General features: G+C 36.2%; 1 long non-coding RNA gene across 1 annotated transcript in view; it reads right to left on the bottom strand.

Annotated features, from left to right (window-relative positions):
* Window positions 1-2,620: 2,620 nt before the first annotated feature.
* Window positions 2,621-21,438, bottom strand: part of LOC127538136 (uncharacterized) — a 45,817-nt gene continuing 26,999 nt past the window's right edge. Inside the window, exon 2 of the long non-coding RNA XR_007947683.1 lies at window positions 2,621-2,774. This is a non-coding gene — a long non-coding RNA (uncharacterized LOC127538136). The remainder of the gene's footprint in view (window positions 2,775-21,438) is intronic.

Here is a 21,438-nt window from a genome sequence, read left to right as displayed (position 1 = left end):
TTAAAAATTATTTTGTGGATGTACATGCATATGAAAGGCCAGGTATGGCTAGAGTATAGGAAGAGATTTAAGACTTTGCCCCCGGATTTGGCTTTCTCTCTTCTTCCCTTCCTCAAAAAAATTATTAAAATAGGAAAGTTGAAAGGGAGAGAGCAGGTTCAAGTTGGGAAATTAGGAAACTCCATCATTTCAAATGATTCAAAATTTCAAAAATTAGAGCTTTTGAATAGTTATGGGGAAATAGCAACTACCTGGGCAAGAAATATATACAGAAATTAAAATATAAAGGCATTGGGAAATAAGTACTAAAATTTTAGTGAGGTGTCAGAGACAAGGATTCTAGACCAGGAAGTTTTTTTTTTTTTTTTTTAAATAACTTTTTATTGATAGAACGCATGCCAGGGTAATTTTTTACAGCATTATCCCTTGCATTCACTTCTGTTCCGATTTTTCCCCTCCCTCCCTCCATCCCTTCCGCCAGATGGCAAGCAGTCCTTTACATGTTGAATGGGTTACAGTATATCCTAGGTACAATATATGTGTGCAGAACCGAACAGTTTTCTTGTTGCACAGGGAGAATTGAATTCAGAAGGTATAAATAACCTGGGAAGAAAAACAAAAATTCAAGCAGTTTATATTCATTTCCCAGTGTTCTTTCTCTGGGTGTAGCTGCTTCTGTCCATCTTTGATCAATTAAGGCTCTCTTTATCGAAGAGATCCACTTCCATCAGAATACATCCTCAAATAGTATCGTTGTTGAAGTATGTAATGATCTCCTTAGACCAGGAAGTTTTATTCAAAGAAAAGATTAAACCTGAGTGTACTTGGAGAAGAACCCTGCACAGTGTCCAAATAAATTTGGAGATCAGGGGGAAAAAAAAAAAAGATCTCTGGAAAGAGTCTAGTCAAGACTGGCTACTCCTCAAAGCAGAAAAAACAATAAAGTTTGATTGTTTGTGTTCCCACCCTCACCTCAGGAAGATTTTTGCTGGTATCGTGGCTGAAGCAAGGGTTACTGCTTTGGAGCTTTGAGTAGAAGCAATAGCAAAATAAATCCCTTTTCTCTGGAGCAAACATAGCACTACAGCCTAGGAAGGCTGAGATTAGATGCACAGAAACTCCAGTCACATGCCTGGAAGCATTATACAAGGACTATGTGTTCAATGGAAAACAGTGGGGAGCATCATGGTGATATTAACAGGAGAAACCAGTTATTCTACACAGTATTAGAAGCATGAATTGTCCCTCAACATGAATATTCCAGGCTACATCCCCTAAACTTCCCTTTTTACATGATCATGATGTGTGTTTACTCTTTTCACAAATGAAGTGAAATTTTGGGTGTATGTATGGGAATGAGTATGTTCCAATTTTATAAGAGGAAAGAAGTTGTGTTGCTATTTTGAAAAAATATCCTATTTCAATAAAGGCCTTGTGGATGACTAGAGAGATAGGATAACCACCCTCTCTCTTCTCCTTAATACTCTTCCCTGTTTTTGGTGGCAATATTCTCACTTACATTTCTTCTTAGCTCTATTTGATGGTTCATCATCCACATCATGACCCATAACTATGGGTATTCCCCATGGTCCTAAACCTGGGGCACTTATTTTGTCTTCTAAAAGTGCTTGCTCTCTCTCTCTGTCTCTCTTACACACTTTTCTCTGTTGCTGTCTCTCTATGTCTCTATCTCTGTCTCTTTGTCTATGTTTCTCTCAATAATATCATCAGCTCTCAATGACCGGTATTGCTATTTGAAGGGGTGGAGGTGGATGGTCTCTTCTTTGTATTCCTAGTGCTCAGCGTGTGCCTGGTTTCTTCTTGTTGTTATCTCCTTCCTTTTGGAAGAGGACCAAAGTGACATCATTATGTTGGAGTTGAGTTACAGTGTGTCTGACTGTGGCTGATCAGATCAATATGATCTCAGAATGCTCTGCCATAGGTTGGACACAAATAGTCCATATAAACCTTTGGGGTAGATTTTCCAATTTTGCATATTTTGTGTTTCCTTGGGGTAATCCAATTCCTCTTTCCTCATAGATCACTGCCTCCTCTCTGATAAGGGCACGCCATGCTGGCTGGTCCTGCACCAGTGTCTCCCATGTCACATAACCAATTCTTAAGTTCTTTAGAGATACCTCGAGGGTATCCTTGTAAGGCTTTTTTGACCACTGTGTGAGCTCTTGCCCTAGGTAAGTTCTCCATTAAATGTCTTTTTGACAAGAGTGCATTTGATATTCGAACAATTTGGCCAGCCCAACAGAGTTGTGTTCTCTGCAGTAGAGCTGGAATGCTTAGCACTTTATTTTGGGAAAGGACATGAGTGTTTGGTATCTTGTTCAGGAGATCTTCAGAATCTTCCTAAGACAATTCAAATAGAAGTGATTCCATTTCCAGGCACAACATTGGGATACTGCCCAGGTTTCCCAGGCATACAACAATGAGATCAGCACAGCAGCTCTGTAGATCTTCAGTTTGGTAGACAGTCTAATGAATCCCTCTCCTCTCCCACACTTTCCTTCCAAGCCTCCCAAACACTGAGCTAGCTCTGGCATTGCATGTGTCAATCTCACTATCAATGTGGACACCCCTGGAAAGTATACTGCCAAGGCAAGTGAACTTATCCACAGCATTCAAAACTTCTCCATTTATTGTAACTGATGGTTCCTCATATGCATGGTGCTGTACTGTTAATTGCTAGGCCAAAATTCACACAAGCCACAGAGAATTGATCCATACTTTGTTGCTTTGAAGGCTGAATTGAGTACAATCATCTGCAAACAAAAAAAAAAAAAATCTTTTTTAAAAAATATTTTATTTTATTTTATAATAACTTTATATTGACAGAATCCATGCCAGGGTAATTTTTTTTTTTTTTACAACATTATCCCTTGCACTCGCTTCTGTTCCAATTTTTCCCCTCCCTTCCTCCACCCCCTCCCCTAGATGGCAAGCAGTCCTATATATGTTAAATAAGTTGCAGTATATCCTAGATACAATATATGTGTGCAGAACCGAGCAGTTCTCTTGTTGCACAGGGAGAATTGGATTCAGAAGGTAAAAAACAACTCGGAAAGAAAAACAAAAATGCAAATAGTTCACATTCGTTTCCCAAGGTTCTTTCTTTGGGTGTAGCTGCTTCTGTCCATCATTTATCAATTGAAATTGAGTCTTTGTCAAAGAAATCCACTTCCATCAGAATACATCCTCATACAATATCGTTGTCGAAGTGTAAAGTGATCTCCTGGTTCTGCTCATTTCACTTAGCATCAGTTCATGTAAGTCTCTCCAAGCCTCTCTGTATTCATCCTGCTGGTCATTTCTTACAGAGCAATAATATTCCATAACATTCATATACCACAATTTACCCAACCATTCTCCAATTGATGGGCATCCATTCATTTTCCAGCTTCTAGCCACTACAAACAGGGCTGCCACAAACATTTTAGCACATACAGGTCCCTTTCCCTTCTTTAGTATTTCTTTGGGATATAAGCCCAATAGAAACACTGCTGGATCAAAGGGTATGCACAATTTGGTAACTTTTGGGGCATAATTCCAGATTGCTCTCCAGAATGGTTGGATTCGTTCACAGTTCCACCAACAATGCATCAGTGTCCCAGTTTTCCCGCATCCCCTCCAACATTCATCATTATTTTTTCTTGTCATCTTAGCCAATCTGACAGGTGTGTAGTGATATCTCAGAGTTGTCTTAATTTGCATTTCTCTGATCAATAATGATTTGGAACACTCTTTCATATGAATGGTAATAGTTTCAATTTCATCATCTGAAAATTGTCTGTTCATATCCTTTGACCATTTATCAATTGGAGAATGGCTTGATTTCTTATAAATTTGAGTCAGTTCTCTATATATTTTGGAAATGAGGCCTTTATCAGAACCTTTAACTATGAAGATGTTTTCCCAGTTTGTTGCTTCCCTTCTAATCTTGTTTGCATTAGTTTTCAAACAAAAAAAATCTTAAACCAAGACTTCTTCCACTTTGGTTTTGGCTTGTAGCTTTTTCAAACTGAAGAATTTACCATCAGTAAGAGAGCTGACTGAGTCCATCCTTGTCCTCATTGAAGGCATATGGCAACATGGCTGAAAACATGCTGAAAAGCATGGGAGCAAGCACACAGCCTTGTTTCACTACACTGGTGACTGGGAAAGCTCGAGAGTATTGTCCATTGTCCAGAAACTAGGCAAGTGTGCCATCATGGAATTGATGTACTAAACTGATGAATTTCTCTGGGCAACCGAAATTTGACCTAATTTTCCATAAGCCCTCACGACTAACATCGAAGGGTTTGGAGAAGTCCTCAAATGTTAAATACAGACCTCTGTTCTGCTCCTTGAATTTTTTCTGGACTTTGTTGGCCAGCAAACACCATATCGACTGTTCCTTGGCCTCTTCTGAAGGCACACTGGCTCTCAGGTAGATGATCTTTTTCTAAGTGTAGGATCAGCCTATTAAGGAAGACCGGCAAGAATTTTGCCAAGCAATGACTAAGAGAGAGAATCCCCTGTGATTGTTATAGGACAATCTATTTCCTTTACCTTTATAAAGACGGACAATGGACTTCTTGCCATGAAATGTGGAAAATTTCAGTCAACTTTTATATGAGCAATGAACACCCCCACACACTGCCTTATAAAGCTCAGCTGGAATAGAATCAGCACTCAATGTTTTGATTCCATATGAAAAGTGACCTAATGGCATTCAAAACCTCTTCTTCAGTTGGAACTTCAGCTAGAAAGTGATTGATTTCAACTTGAGGTAAACAGTAGCTTCAGCACTGATTGATGATGGAATGCTGAGAACACTAAATCCTAACCTCTTCCAAACTTCCCTATTTCTGCCAAAGTCACCTCCAATCTTCCATTCCTAAGTTTGGCAGTATCTTGGACTCTTCCCTCCCCTTCATCCTCACATAGCCAGTTCATCACAGCATATCTAGTATCTAACGCTTTCTCTCTACTAGTACAGCTAACACTTTGAGGGTGTTTGAGGTTTGAGGATCATAACCACTGGCCTAGATGATTAGCCTTCTCATAGACCAACTTGTATCAAACCTCTTCCTGATCTAGTCTGTTCTGTACACTGCTGACAAACTAATTCTCCTTCAGTTTAGATCTGACAATGACTTCCCTATTCAACCCAATTTAACTCCAATGGCTTCCTAAAGCCCATATAATAAATGTAAATTATTCTGTTTTAGAATTCTACAAATTAATGCTCTACAAAATCTGGCTCAAACCTAACTTCCTAATCTCATTTAGAAACTACCCAACTTCTGACAATCAATCCAAATCTGCTTTCTCTCTGTTCTTCACTTGAAATATTCCTGGTATGCATCCTCTCTTCACTTATACTTCAGACTCTCCCTGTGTCTGTCTCTGTCTCTCTCCCTTTCTCACTCTTAATGCACCATCTTCACTATGAAGGTTTTCCTGATTCCTCTAATTTCTTAGTACCCTTCCTTTTTCTTAATTACATATTTATTTGATTGTTGTATGTACATACATATATCAGTTGTGTATTTATACTGTATGTATTTTTACATATAATTTACTTGTATCTCCCATTAGAATGTAAATTCATCATGAAGAGGAGATGCTTCATTCTCCATATCTGTATCCCCAGCACCAAGCATAATGCTTGGCACAAAATACTGATTAACACCAGGAGTCCATGCTGTTTCTTTGTCCCAAAGCACCCAGTGCAGAGGGAGTGTGTGGGAGGAATAGGGATAGAGGTAGCAGACATGGAGGGTTGGGGGGGAAAGGGGAGAAGAGAGGGGTGTGTGTGAGAGAAAAGTTGAGTGGATTGTCTTATTAAACCTGAGAAGCCAATTATTTTAATCTCCCAAAGAGATTTCTTATTGCAGATGCCACTATCTAGAACAGCTGAATACTGGAACTGTCCAGAATTTGGAGTTTCCTGTATCGCTCTGGCGCTAAAAAATCTGGTCACCATTCAGTTGAGTAAACTATTCAGGGTTGTCAGGGATAGAAGGGGGATGGGGGTAGATAGAGAAAGCTTTCATTGTTCCTAAGAATTTGTATTCCTTCTTTTCCAAAGAGGCCTACATATTTGAATGGACTGTGGGCACAAAAATAGTCTGTGAATAAGTTTTCATTTATATACCTATTTCTATCAGGACAGTAAAATTCCATTATAAGCTCACTACTATAATGTCATGAATTTAATTTTATTGGGAATCAGCTCATATTCCTTGTGTATTTTGGAAATCATTAGAGTTTTTTCTATGGCACAGAAAACTTTCATAAAGTAGAGGTTATTCTATGGCACTGTAATAGGTTTATACTCCCTTTGAAATACCCTTACAAGCCCTTGGGTCAGTTTTATTTGGCCAGGTTGCCTCAAAATATTTCTTCTACATTCCCTTTTCAGTTTAAATGTCTATTTTTTTTTGTTTCTTTTGTTTCCTTTATTCCCTTCCTGAAGATGCATATATTTTTTTTTTTAATAGAAATGGGTTTCCCTTCCCTCCTTCCCAATACCTTGTATTGGAAAAAACTAAAAATATTTCCTTTAAGAAATGAACAAAAGTTTACTTAAAATGTGATTTCAATTTCCATGAAAATAGAAGTGTTTTATTTTGCCAAGTTTTTTCAGTTAGGTATGTTTAGTTTGTTTTTATCAATTTTATATAGTTTATTCAGAATCTTTCTAGGCCAGATTAGTAACTTAAATGGTGTTGTCCATGAACATATTGTTGTGATTATGAATAAACCCCAGGTTACATTTTAATGAAAAACTTTTTTGGGAAGAATTTCTTCAAGATAACCAACTAAACAAAAACCTGATAGGCACTCCTCAACTACCCACATTCACCTGACTGCCCACAGGAAATGAGCTTTTCAATTTCTTATTGGTATCATAGACTCTGTTTACTTACTCTCCCCTTGCAAAATAGTTTTTAAATGGACTAATTTCCTAAATATTTGAAACCAAAACATTTACATGCTTTCCACAATTCCCAAAAAACACTGAAGACTTATTGTCAGAAAAGAGCTTAAGCTGATGCAACACATGAATCTGGAATATAAATTAATCTAGTCCAATCAAGGTAGCCTTCTAGATCCTCCTATGTTTTTTAAATCTTCATAGACAGATTTGTTATGTGGAGAAAATGTTAGAAATCCCTAGTAATAGCCTTATAATTGCATAGTTGTTTAAAAATCATGTACAAGTTGTGATTATCCAACCATTCCATTGTTCCCTTACACCAGAGATATGGACTAGGCCAGTGATTTATAGGTATAGGACTTCCAAAAGAAGAAACATGTATCAATACAGACTTGCAATTTATTGTATTAGAGAACTGCAGGAGGCTTTGAGAGATTAAATGATTTATTCAAGAATATATAGCCAGTAAGGACCACTGGTAAGACTTGAGTTCAGGTCATCCTAATTCAGTCTGACTCACTAACCACAATTCCCTACTTCATTAATTAAAAAAAATAACTTTTTTTTTAATTATCACAAATTTCTCTGTAATACACATATACAAATCTCCAACCCCAAACCACCTCCAATGAATCCTTCCTTACAAAACAGAAAAAGTCAAGGGAAATCAAACAATAATGCCTCCATTTAGCTCCATAGAAATTTTTTTTCTTCTACCTATTTTCGGGTGTTTGGGTTTTTTTTTTTTTTTTTTGGGGGGGGGTGTGTGAAATTTTTTTAATGGAACTTTAAAAAATTTATTTAAACCTAAATATAAAATGATTTTTTAAAAAAGAAAAAGACAGAAAAGGAAAATTAAAAAACAAAACAAGCCATTGTCATGCCTCACAGAATATTAGAGAGAACTCAAAATATGTAACTATAAATTTTCATTTCAAGAAAGCATATGTAATAATGGAAGGGATTATATATTCATGACTATCTTTTCTTTGCTTCCTTGTAGGTTACTCTTTTGTTCTCTGCCATTCCCTTAATTCATATATATGTATTCATCATATGTACACGCGTATATCTATACACATACATATGCATTTATACACATATGTAGACATGGATTAAACTATTATTAATATGGCTGACATATAATATAGATTTTTTTTCCTAATGAATTCTACTCCTGATTCTTATATAGTGCTTGTGTATATCTTTTATTTCTTATCCCTGCTACTTTCATTCTATTCCTTAAATTGCCTTGCTATTAGTTAACTTCCCCTATTCATGGATCCCTCCCTTATCTTCTCTCCCCAGCTTTTCCCTCCCTTTTTATTCCATTTCCATTAATTTTCAAATCTCATCCCACTGTCTTTAATCAAAACACCCTTCTGTGCCCCATCTTATTTTATGGCACTTTCTTCCTCCTATTTTGTTCCTTTCTCAGTAATCTACATATTCTTCTATACCCCAACTTATCTTGTTCCCTTCCTGCTTCCCTTATAGATTTGGAGAGTGCTATACTCTTCATGGTATCTATCTTCCATAGAAATCTGAACCCGAAAGTTGAATAATACTTGTTAGATTTATTCTGAGTTCAGTTGCTTCTTTGGTTTTTTGACTTATGTTACAGTAGTTATTCTGTATATGATTTTCCTTGTTCTCTTTCCCTCTCCAGAAGTTCATTCAGATGTTCCCATAGTTACTCCTCCTATCTACTGATGACTGTAATATTCCATCACATTCATGCATCATTTTTCCAAACATTACCTGATTACTTGGTTTCACTTGGTTTCCAGGTTTTGCTACTATGTACCTAACTTCTGAAAGTTTACATGCACAAATCGGTTTCTTCTATTATTTTTACTTTCTTAATTGCACAGGAATGAGAATTTTTTTTTATTCTTACTATGCCCATTTTTACCAATGAACTGAAACCTATTTCAGCATCTTCCCAGATACTAACTAGCTTTTAAATGGAACAAGTGCTTTTTTAGGGAGTACATGCTAACATGTAATAAATACATTGGTTTAGATGTATTTTCTCCAATGCTATAGAAAATCTTTTATGCTAGTCTACGCCCTCCTTTAACAGAGCAATACTAGAGAAATGATTGCATGGGGACCTGAAGAAAATGATAAAACTTCTCCCTCTTCTGCCTTCCTCTCTTATGTGTTTTGCTTGGAGGGTATTATCTGGAGCCAGATTCATAAATGTTGCCCTTATACATACATGGCATACAGAACCTAGCATTGACCAGGTTTCTGTGATGAGGTGAAGATGTAAATTGGGAGGGAATGGAGGTCTTTAGGCCAAAGCTCAATTTGAGGGAGTGCGGGAAGGAGGAAGAACTATAATTCAAAGAGGCAAACAATTCATAAGAGCGTACATATTTGGGATAAATGAATAGCTACACAGGTTAAAAAGAAGGGTGGTTGGAAGGATCACTGAGTGAGCTTGCGGGCCAAGATAGGTTGTGGCTCATGATCTGCCATTTTTATTGTGCTGAACATTGAGCACATGAGCTCTAAGAACCTTCTTTGTGACTGTCTTATCTCTTAGGAACTTGCAGAACCATGGCTCGGATTCCCAGCTCTCCATCTGGGATTTACATTTTACTCATGGAGACTAAATAGAAGCAGCTTGGTTTCCTCTGACATTTTCTCCTAAAAGACAAAATATTTTCCACCAGCTGGCAACAGGATTAGAAGAGTTTTTATGGGTGATCGATTGAGACCTAAAAGGCGCCTCAGAAGTCACCCTTAATTGGACAATAAGTCAGCCTAGGAAACCTTCATGGATGTGAAGCTCCTGGAAGAAACTTGTCAATAGCTATATGGTTTTAAATTGTTTCTTTGGCTGGTGGATACCTTCACTGCCTCCATGCGCTTCTCTGTGTAAAGCATTGTTGCTGCTTGTTTCACAAGAGGTCAAGCATAGGGCAAAAGGGAAACCACACTGAGCAGGATCCAAGGTGATATGGTTGTCAGAATTTTCTGATGCTTTCCTGATTCCTGGGGTCTTGAGTCTTGGATGTGGGGAGTGGATGAGGGATGAGGTGGAGAAGGGACACACGTCAAAGGAGTGTTTTGTAGTTGTTGGGCTTTTGTTTTATTGTTTTGACATTTTCCTAGCCCATTTGGCATGGGAGCTGGTGTTTATGTAGAGTTAGGCTGAACATTTTTTAAGATGCAAGTTAGGTATGAGAAAAATTTGTTATTTTTCACAATTATCTAAATGTGTGTAATGAATATACTAATAATTTCCATTATTCAGAGCTGTCTCTTCTGATTTGGGAATTGTCTTAACAATGCAGCTTGAAATGATTGATCCATCCTTGACAATGCTCCTGTGTATGTTAGATGAAGTGAAACACAGACTGTACAACCTGCTCCCATCACAGAACTCTAGTCCTGTGCTACCCCAAGTAATGACCCCCATGATTTGAAACAATCCTTCATGAACCGTTCCCACAGGACTGGAGAACACCCATGTTGTCCTCAATTTGTGGGATTGTCATAGGAAAACATTCAGGCCTTGAAACTGATTGTATTGTATTCCTTCCCATTTATGATTTGTATATAAATCTCTTTCCTGAAAAAGGAAAGGTCTCTTGTCTAGGAACTTCCAGTTTGCAAACTGTATGCCTCATTCTAAAAGCGATTAAAACTGCTAATTGAATTCTAAAATCCATCTCTGCTTTGTGTGGCTTCAGTCATCCACAGTTTGGAGATCAAGACAGTAAAATTTGTTTAATAGGTAACAAGGCAATACTGAAAATGTATAAGGAAAGAGTACTGAAGACTTTTCATCCTTGCTTGTTTGTAGTCATCATTATAATACAATTGGGCATTCACAGAAAAAGATAATTTTCATCTTTATCACTTTGTAATTTTAAATATCTTTGATTGCCTTGATGGGTCCATGCTCCACTGAATGGATCTCAACCTTTGTCTACCTTTGGTAAATTGATGTTGATTTGATTTGAAATTGCATTAAATTGGATTATTTTGTAAATTGCTGTGTGCCTGTGCTCAATATTCTGGTGATGACCTTTCTGAACATAATTGCATAAGTCCTGGAGTGATAGTCCATTACCTGGCCCCTCCTTTGAGCCTCTCTTACTTGGAGGCTACTGTTAATAGTATAGAATGTGAGGAGGTGGAAGAGAGAAGACAATGGATAGATAATGAGCTTTTAGACAAGCTGATTCTGAGGTATCAGTGGCATATATACTTTTTAATACTCCATGGGCAGCTGATAATACAGGACTGGATCCAGGAGACAAGGGTTGGATATAGACTCATCTATTCAGATGTATAGGTTGAAAAAGTTAGAAGATACCTGAGAAGCCTTCTAATCAAATTCCCTTTTATAAGGAAATTTCAGGCCTAGGGAAACTGACTTGATTAAAGACACATGGGTAATAAACATCAGAAACAGAATTTGAATCTAAGTCTTCTAACTTCAAGAGTAATTGTTTCCTACTTTGACCTGGAAGTTGATGAGATCACAAGAGGATAAAGAGAAAAGGAAAGGGACCAGTAAATAGCTAAATTGAGATTAAGTCCAGATTAGTGTAAATAATGAATTTCTCCTAAATGGTAAAAGGTATGTAAATTTTGCATGATTTGCTGTTATTATATAGTAACTGGTTCTCACCTAATGGAAGTCTGCATTGTCAAAGTAAAGAAGATTCATTATTTACAGTAATCTGGACCTAGTGGACTGGAATCCCAGGGTATATCTATATATACAGATCCAGTTTTCATATGAATAAAAACATAGCCTGTAAATCCTTATAACTTGGGCCTAACTACAACATTCTCCAGAAACTATATTAACATATAATTATACCATTATTATAGTTCTTATTGTGCTGGTTTCTTGAAGTTCCCTTCTGTGGTCAGTGAACTTTACCATTCAAATATATGGTAGTATTTAGATCACATAAGCAAATATTTATTTTTGAACATCTATAATATAAGGCATTACTGGACACTGTAAGGGATATAATTAAAATAAGACTTAGTTTTTGCCCTCAAGGAACTTATGTTCTAGCTGGATAGATTATTATTATCATTATTATTTTTACCATCTGTGATCTCCCACTGCATCGTGGACCATCTCCAATGACCTGATCTAATTCTGGCCACTGGACCCAGATGGCTCCAGTAAAGAAAGTGAGACCAGTTGGTGATTCTACACAGCCCTCCCTCACTTAAATCCACTTCACTTTCAGGTCAGTCTTCTTTCAGAACAAAGAATAAACAACAGCATCTGTGATAACCTGTCATGGTTAATTCAACTAGGATATAAAAAACTATTTAAGGAAAGGACGCATAAGCAATACGATTACTCATTTCTTCAAAGATCAAGCATATTTAGTTATTTTGTGTATGAAATGTTGGATCAGATTGGTTATTCATGTCACCACATTCATGTGGTTTTATAATGCTTTTAATTGCTACTGAAAGCCAGAGAGTTTCTGATCTCTAGGAAGATGAGGCCCTTCAACTGCAAAAATGAATGGACTGGGTAAGATGATCTCTAAAGCTCAAGATCATATGACACCCCAAACTTTTTTAATGTGATATTTCAGATTCTCCAATTTTTCCATTTATCTATTATTCAAAAATATTAAATGCTTTCTATAGGTTTTTCTCATGTTTAAAATGAAGATATTTATACATCAAAAAGTAATTTAGAAAGCATTTTGCAAAATTTAAAGCTTTGCATAATTGCATCTCTCCTACCAAGTTGTTAAGGCTATGAAGGCAGAGATTATGTCATCTCCCCCTAGGTCCTAGCAAAATTTGGTATGAAGTACGGATGTGGGATGGTAAAAATGTTCATGGACATTGAATTGGCTACTCAATATTCATCATCTTTCAATTGTATGTCGCTTTTTAGGGCTTGTAAAATGTTCTACATACATTATATTTTTGATCTGATGTTAGAAACCAATGAAGTTGAAAATTGAGTGATTTCTGACTTTAATCATTCAATCTTGGGAAACAATATTCTTTTACTCTATCCAAATTAATTTTACTTTTGGAGAATGTAAATACTGTATTTATACAAAATTCTTTTTTAAATTCAGGTCCAGATATTAAATATAACAGAAGTTTAAGCAAAAAGATATTTATTTACCCCATTACTAAAAATGTACTTGGATTGACCATATTGTCTTCTAACTAATTATTATCATCGGATAGGTGGATTTGTTATTTTAAAGAATTTACACTAGAGGGCACTAAATGCCAAGTTTTGACTATGAAAACATGTACAGCTGTTCATTGCATAATATATATTGTATAATAAAAAACTTTATATTTTAGATCAAAAACACATCTTCCAATATGTGATGTAGTTTATAGTGGCTGAGATAGCATTTATCTTCACAATGATTTTCATGAAATCAAAATTTAGAGTTGGTGGACATGTTGATTCATCTTCCCCTAGTTTTTTACTTGAAGAGTGAATGGTTCATGATAGCTCTCCTAAAAGAAAGAGATTTGACCTTTTAAGCTGAATCAATTCTGAAATTCTCTACTCAAATGGTTTTAATGGTCAAGCACAATAAACACAAAAAGACAGCCCTTTCCCCCTTTTCCTAGACTACAAGAAAGTAATACAGGTTCCAGTTCCATAGCTCAACTTGAAAAAGTCATCTGTATAACTTCTCAGGAAGAATCAAGTTCAAATTTTGCCTGACACTCAATTAGACAACATGCATCTTGCAAACCCAATAATGATGATGGAAATGCTAGTTATTATATTAGCATTAGATCCTCCAAGGCAGGGGAATCAGGTAATGAGTCATAAGCTCAAGGATTTGTTTTTTTGGGTTTCCCCCCCATTTTTATTAATTTAGTTTTACTTCCCCCATGAATTATTAAAGAAAAAAGGTATACCTCTTGGTAGCATAGGTTGATATTGTGGTGCCGAGTTTTCCATCAATGTGAATACTCCATCCATAGAGGATGTTGCAATTCTTGTCCATATTTTAACATAAATTTCCCATGAAACAGCTAGTATGACTTTAGCAAAGGTTAGACAAATTGCTAGTTCCCCTGGAAAAACAAATACAAAAACACTTCCTCTTCTTCCCATTCTTGAAAAAATTCAAAATTACTATTTCTAAAACCCTTTCCCCTTATTTTGGTCTAGACTTGTGATTTCACCAGTAAAGGAATATCTACCACTGGTTTATAATCAAGAATTTATGATTTAGTTTTGGAGAGTTGCTGGCTTGCTAAAGAAGTAACTATAACTAGCTCATAGTCACTCAATGTTAGAAATTGATCTTAAGTTCAGATTTTCTTGACCCTAAGGCAGGTGACACTCCTGCCAATATGCCATACAGCTTCCCAAAAATCAAGCTTCAATGAACACTTGTGATGATGCTATGTATCAACTTGCAACAATAGAGTGGTTTAGAGTTCAGACTTTTATGATGAAAGTTTTTTTTTCCTGTTATCTTTCTCTACTTGACCCAATGGTTTTGAAAGTGCCTTACATACACTTACTGTGTTTCCATTTCTTTCTGAAGGACAATTAGTGTGAGACATACCACATGGTAAACCAAAGTATGTCCTCTTCTGGTATTAGTTCTTTGAAAAACAAGAATACAGTTTATCAGGCAGCCTCTATGATAGCAAGAAGAATGCTATCTCTTCATCTCTGAGACAAAAGCTAGATGAACACTTTGGATTAGTTTCTAAATCTAGATGAGTACTTTAGCGTTTTGGTTTTGTTTGTATAAAAACTTAAATCTCAAAATTATATATCTCATAATATTTTCTCTATCTTCTTTGGCCATAAATTCTTTTACCATAGATCTGAGAGGCAGACTATCTCTTGTTCTAATTTGCTTATAGTGTTACCCTTTATATCTAAATCATAAACTCATTTTGATCTTATTTTGGCATAGGGTGTTGAATGCTGGTCAATGCCTAGTTTCTTCCAGTAAGTATTCTTAAATAATTCCCAACAGTAGAAATGTTAGAAGAAATATTATCTTGTTTATGTGAAGCTGTTCATGAATGATGAGGGAAATGGGATGAGGACTGAGTAAGAAAGGGAAAAGGGGCATAAGGGAGGAAAAGAAAGTGAAAACTAAAAAAAAAAAAAATTGTGAAAATCTAGATCTCAGGTAAATGTGAAATATGGATGAAGGAAATAAATAATGCTATTTTTCAGTCTCTTCAGTCTTAGGGAATACTGACTGGGCTATTCCTTTTTGGGGAAGGCAAACATAGATGGAATCCTGGTTAGAGGGTTCCTCTCCATTACAGCTGCAGATGACTCACTCACACCAGGCAACTCCTTTAATAATCCTGCCAAGTTCTAGCCAGTCAGGGCCAAATTGTGAGGATAGCTGAGGTATTTCTTTATCTCAGGGTCTACTTTTCCTCTAGGGAGACTAGTCTCCTCCCTTCCTCACCCCCTCTGACCCCAAGGCCAGGCAGGATTAGTTTATTGTTGGCAACCTCTAGTCCTTGGAGCTTCCTACCTACTTCTGGAGGGAAGAGGAGGAAGACGGGAGGCAAACCACGATCTCCTATAAACACTGTTCAACCTAATGACCACTTTGCTTCCTGCTTTTGCTGGCCATTTCAGTCAGAAAATACTAAGAAGGGGCAGCAGTTCTGCCAAACAGAATTTAAAGTATAATAAAGGGTAGATAACTTCTTTCTTTGCAAGTTGGTGAACCAAGGTTTTGCTTGCCTTTTCCTCAGCGTTCCTAATATTCCTCTCTCCTAGCTCTCCATATTGGCCTCTCCCATATTCTGAGTTTACTTAGTCCCTCTTCGTGACACAGGAAGCTGCTTCAGTTAACGCCCTACACAGCTCCTCCAAGCCCTAGTGACTGCCAACTCAGAAGTTAAGTAACACTTCAGCCAACTAAGCGACTTGCTAGTTATAATCTGTTACAAAAGGCATATGCTTGATAGAAAGGATTCTGGATTCTTTAGGAAGGGAGACAGGGGAGGGAAGAGACAAATGCTGAGGAATGAAAAATGAGGTTGTCCCATTAAGTCTGAAGGGGATGTGGATTCTGTATATATTGCTTTATTTCTCTTCCACAACTCTGGATAATTCTTTCCATCAGTTCTCAAAGTTGGGATATAAAAAAGCCACACAATATAATTTGACAAACATTTATTAAGAACTTCAATGGCTAATCCAATCAATAAACAATTTAAGTGCTACCCAGGAGTTCAGCTACTTTGTATCCATCTATATCCAAATATCCAAAATCCTAAGTCCCTCTTAGTTGTGAGGCAACTCTAAAAACTATAGTTTATTCTACAAAAAACAATAATAAGCAATCAATATTTTAAGAGTAGGAATGTGAGTCAACACTGTTGCCAAAGTAATCTTAAGTATGAATTGGAAAATATTGGAAAAAGAAAAACCAGTTGAGGTAATTACAATTATGTAGGTTATAAGGCCTAAATTCAAATGATGGCATGTTAGACAGGAGGATGTGAGAAATTCTGAGTTTATTCAACAGGGATTGGCAAATAACTGAGTTTGTGAGAGAGGAGGAGCCAGGTAGAATTAGCTTGGTTTGATTTAAAAGATGTCATCAATAGAAAAGGGGAACTTGAAGGAAAAGTTAGGTGATAAGATTGTGATGTTTTAGATATGTTGAGTTAAATGTACCAGTGAGACATTTAAGATACCTTGCTCAGTCAATGAGAAATATGAACTTGAGCTTTTGGAGGAAAAGAAAAAACGTACTTAGGAATCACAGGTATAAAGCATTGAAAACAGGCAAGAAATGAGATCACCCAAATAGACAATGTCTGGGGTCTGGAACAATTACTTGGGAAACACTAATTCATTCTCTATTAATCAAAATGGTTTGAAACTCAGGTCTAGGATACTCCATGGAAAAATACAACAAATGGTCGATTCCAGTACTATAAAACTTGAGACTCTTAAAAAAAAGATCATTAAGCCAGTTCTGGAAATGTTTGTGTTTTCCCAAAGTAACACAGGATTTGGGCAACATAGAAAGTGAAAAACCCTCTATGAAAGTTAGTGCTGGAGAATTTTGCTCTAGTAGATAACTCCATCCCCACATTCTAATCCTAATTCATAATTAGGCATTCAATTTTAATCCTTAGCCTCAAAAGAATAGATATGTTAAATTTGGGTTTAGAAATGATAGGCAGGGAGGATTCTGGGAAGATGATAGAGTAAGTTGGTAAATTTTAAGCTCTCCAGATTTCTCCCACAAATAGAACAAATTTGCACCTCAAAACCAACCTAGACTGGTGAAAAATCAATTAGACTTGGGGCAGAGTAGAGGTGCTCTGAATATAACCAGATTAGATCTAAAGAAAGTCACTGGGGCTGGGGATTAACCTGTCTAAAGTGCAGACACTTCTGGGTTAGCTCCACAGAAACATCAAAGGGGTGACCTATTGGGCTAGCTAGTTGTGGCTGGAGCCTCAGCAGGAAGCATAGAGATTTTTACCTCCCAGACTATTGGTTCTTTGAGTCCCAGAAGACTAGCAGAACACTAGGTCTAGCACCAGGGCAAGGATGGGGCCCTGGGTGAGAAGGAACTAGTACCAGGTGCTCAAAACTCAGGTGAGTTTCAGAGGCAGTGGGGCAGACATGCTGGTGCCAGTGGACACTTGTAGGAGGGTAGAGTTCTTGGTTTGGGGTTCCTGGTCAGAGTGAAGAGCTGAAGGTAAGCTTGAGGTACCACCCCCCCACACCCCACGATTAGAGGTGCTTACACTAATGCTTCTTTTTTTATTTTTAAAAAATAAATCAGCAAATAAGAACTCTACCATTGAAACATATATTATGGGAATAAGGAAGACCAGGGTTCATCTTCAAAGGAGACTTAAGTTAAAAACAAAAAAACAAAGCTTTTACCCTAAAGAGTAATGTGAAATGGCTCCCTGACTAAAGAGAATTTATAGATCTCAAAAAAGAATTTGAAAATCAAATATGACATTGAGGGGAAAAAAAAATCCAAGGAAAACAAGCTTATGAAAAAAAAAAAGTTAACCAACTAGAAAAGGAAGTATAGAGTCTCAAAGATGAAAGTAATGTTTTGAAAATTAAAATTGGGCAAGGGAAAGCCAGTGAACCTTATGAAAGACCAAGAAATGACAAAACAGATCTTTATGAAAAATGAGAAAATATAAGAGAACGTGAAACATAAGAAAAGCATTATCATATCCAACAAAATTATACATAATTTTGAATGAGAAAAAAAAAAAGGATATTCAACGAACTTGTAGATTTTAAGGGCTTTTTAATCCACCAAACCCTGAACTTAACGGAAAATTTAGCATATGAGTCAATATGAAAAATTAATTTTAAGGAATATAACATGGACATGGGAAAATTTATATTATGTATTCCAGATTCATACAACAATAAGGTAGCTTAAAAGATTGGCAAAATCAAGATAATAATTGTTATATAAATGAGGTGCAGAGAAGAATAGACACAGAGGCATTCAAAGGGGGAGGAGGGTTCATAGTTCTAAAAACCTACTCACATCGGAAATGTCTTCAACAGGCAACATTACATCTATACCATGAAGGGTACAGCACCCTCCAAAATCCATAAAGAAATGAAAGGGGAGTGATGGGTGGGTGGGGAAGCAAAGGGTGAAGGAAGAAAAGGGAGGGATGCTTGAGTGGGAGGAGGTTAAATAATAGTAAGATAAGTTATGGAGCAGAATTTAACGCAAGAGGCAGCAGGGATAGAAAAGCCCTGTATAGGGTATGTATATCTGTATGTTTGTGTATATGTGTGTACACACACCCACACACATCTACATAAAATGTATCTTTCCTTAAGTGTAGCTTATTTGGGAATGACGGTGGGGATGAAAGGGGGGAAAAGAATAAAGCAAATGAGGTATACAACAGAGAGCTAAAGAACAATTTTACAAGGAATTAAATAAAAAAATGGACAACCATGAATATATTTTTTCTATTAATATGTAAACTTTCTTGATCTGGTAATTTGTTGTTATATATTTTAAATCCTCCCTGGTTTCTGTGGGGCACATGACAATGTTCTCTTTTGTTTTGCTTTATTTTATTTTGTATTTTTTTTTCCAAATAAAATAATTTTTTTTAAAGTGATAAGCAAAGTGCTGCCACTCCCAGCTAGTGTGACTTTGAGCAAGTTACTTGACACTTAGTTTCTGTTTGTAAAGTGGAGGACAACCTCTAAAGATACGTTTCAACCTTAAATTCATAAACACTTCTTATCCGATATGGGAAAGTTTTGATGATATAACCCTATCATCCAGAACTCCAGATAGACCAGTCTATTTGGTAAAGGGCCTGATATCTAAACCAAAGGCTCACTGAATGGAATAATAAAGTAGCCACTGACTTTTCATCAAAGAACAAATTCTGCAAGTGGGTTAAAACTAATGGTCACATTAAGTGAAAATTTTTAAAATGGTTATCTAAATATGTTCAATAACAAAACAGTCATATCACCTGAACAAGTAAATACTTGCTAGAACTGTTTCTCTCATTGATCCCAGGTTCTTCTGGCAATCTATGGGTTTTAGATAATTAAATTAAGAAAAATCTGTTGAAGAGAAATGGCCACTATCCAAACTTTGTGAAGGCTTCCTTTTGGTGAAATAATATAGCCAAAAGGACCATTCTGGTTAACACCAGGCAATTTTAAAAATGGCTTGACAATACAGACATTCCCAATAAATATCTCCTCTCTCACCTCAAAAGTACTCCCCACAAAAACCCTAATAGTGATTTCAACTGATATTACATATTTTCTAATTTTGTCATTTGCCAACTGTTAACAAAATGTGTGCCATATGTGCCCTTACATCTGATACTGTGTTGATTTTTAGAATTGTCTTTCTTTATAGCATGAGTCATTGGTATAGTTCGTTCCTGGATTTGTTTTCTTTTCCCAGCACCACTTTGAAAGTTTTTCCCATGTGTTCTATATCCTTTGTAGTTGCCATTCCTTCAAACCAAAGGGGAAAAAAAAGGCATCTGAAGCCTGTTATTAAATACTTTATGTTGTTTCAGTAATATGAACAAGTCTGTTGGCAACAATGAATTCTAAATAAAAGTAGCTCAAATTCACTGAACCAGTTTTAAATTGCTTTACCATTTTGCAATTGAAATTGACTGCAAGTTTAAGGTCTTTATTCCACTGAAATAAGTCCCATTACTTCTCACTAACCCAAATACTCCTGGTATTCAATAGGTACTAGAGTTTAAATTCACTATTACTGAGTGAGAATCCTATGTAAATTAAGCTAGACTGGTTCTGTAACAACAGACATACTCAATGGGCTTCATGTAAAGTCTTTCTAGTTTGGCAGGACCTGTCAGAGCTTGTGCTCTGTAGTCACAGCCTTTAAGAACTTAGTGTTCTCAGTATTACTGACATACTTCAAAGGCAAAAAGGCCGTTTGAAGATGTTAAATATAGCTAGAACCAAGTTATAAATTGTTACAACCCCACAGTTAGCAACACCGTCAATAACCTGTCTTTCAAAAATAAGGAAAATGTAAATAGAAGTATACAGATCAATATAATGAAACTTTAAAATTATTCAAGACCATATATTTTCCATTTAAAGGTACAGCTTTTTCAAATAACTCAATTGCAAATGAACTTTATTTTGCCTTCTGAGTTAAAAGGGCCCTATCACTAATTAAGTAGAACATAACAACAATTGATAAATCACAAATTTTTATATGCTTAAGTTTATTGATGTCTCTTGTTTTTATATGAGCTATGACTGGAAATACTCCCACATCCTTAGTAACTCCCAAGGATACTTCTATTTCAACAAATTATAGTAAATACATTTGTACATATTTTACTACAGTCCCCCTACTTTTCAGTGAAGAATTATGTTTCATTCTTCAAGGCACAATGGTTTTTCAATTATTCATTTCACTTCCTTTCAATAATATTTTCATTTATGTGGCTGTAGTCATATTAATATTTTGCTTCTTTTTTCATTCTTTACCAGTTTGTAAATACCTTCCCACTTTTCTCTGATGTGTTTCTGTCTATGACCCCCTTTGGAATAAATGTCCAGTAATGAAGACCAATGAATCAGAGATTATGGAAAGCTTAATCACACTGATAAAAAAAACGACACTCAGAACTTGTTCCATCAACAGTGTACCAGTGTGTCCAGCTTTCTACCATCTAATCAACATTGACTCAAATATTTGTGTGCACAATCTGTTCCTAGTAACACATTATCATTTATATCACTTAATGTTTGCAAAGGGTTTTATAGATGTTCTCATTTGATTCTCACAATTCTGTGATGCTATTATTCCCATTTTATAGATGAGAAAACTGATATTAAGTGCTTTCTCCAGTTCACAAAGACACTCATTAAGTGTCTGAGGCAGGATTACAACAAAGGTCCTTCCTGACTCCAAATTCAATGTGCCATCCACTATTCTACCTAGTTGCCCAATTCTAAAAGAAGTTATATTAATATT

Source organism: Antechinus flavipes, chromosome 5 (genome assembly GCF_016432865.1).
Source record: "Antechinus flavipes isolate AdamAnt ecotype Samford, QLD, Australia chromosome 5, AdamAnt_v2, whole genome shotgun sequence".
Lineage (NCBI taxonomy): Eukaryota > Metazoa > Chordata > Mammalia > Dasyuromorphia > Dasyuridae > Antechinus > Antechinus flavipes.
The sequence above is the reverse complement of the archived record's forward strand: the minus strand, read 5'-3'. Positions and strand labels throughout refer to the sequence as shown.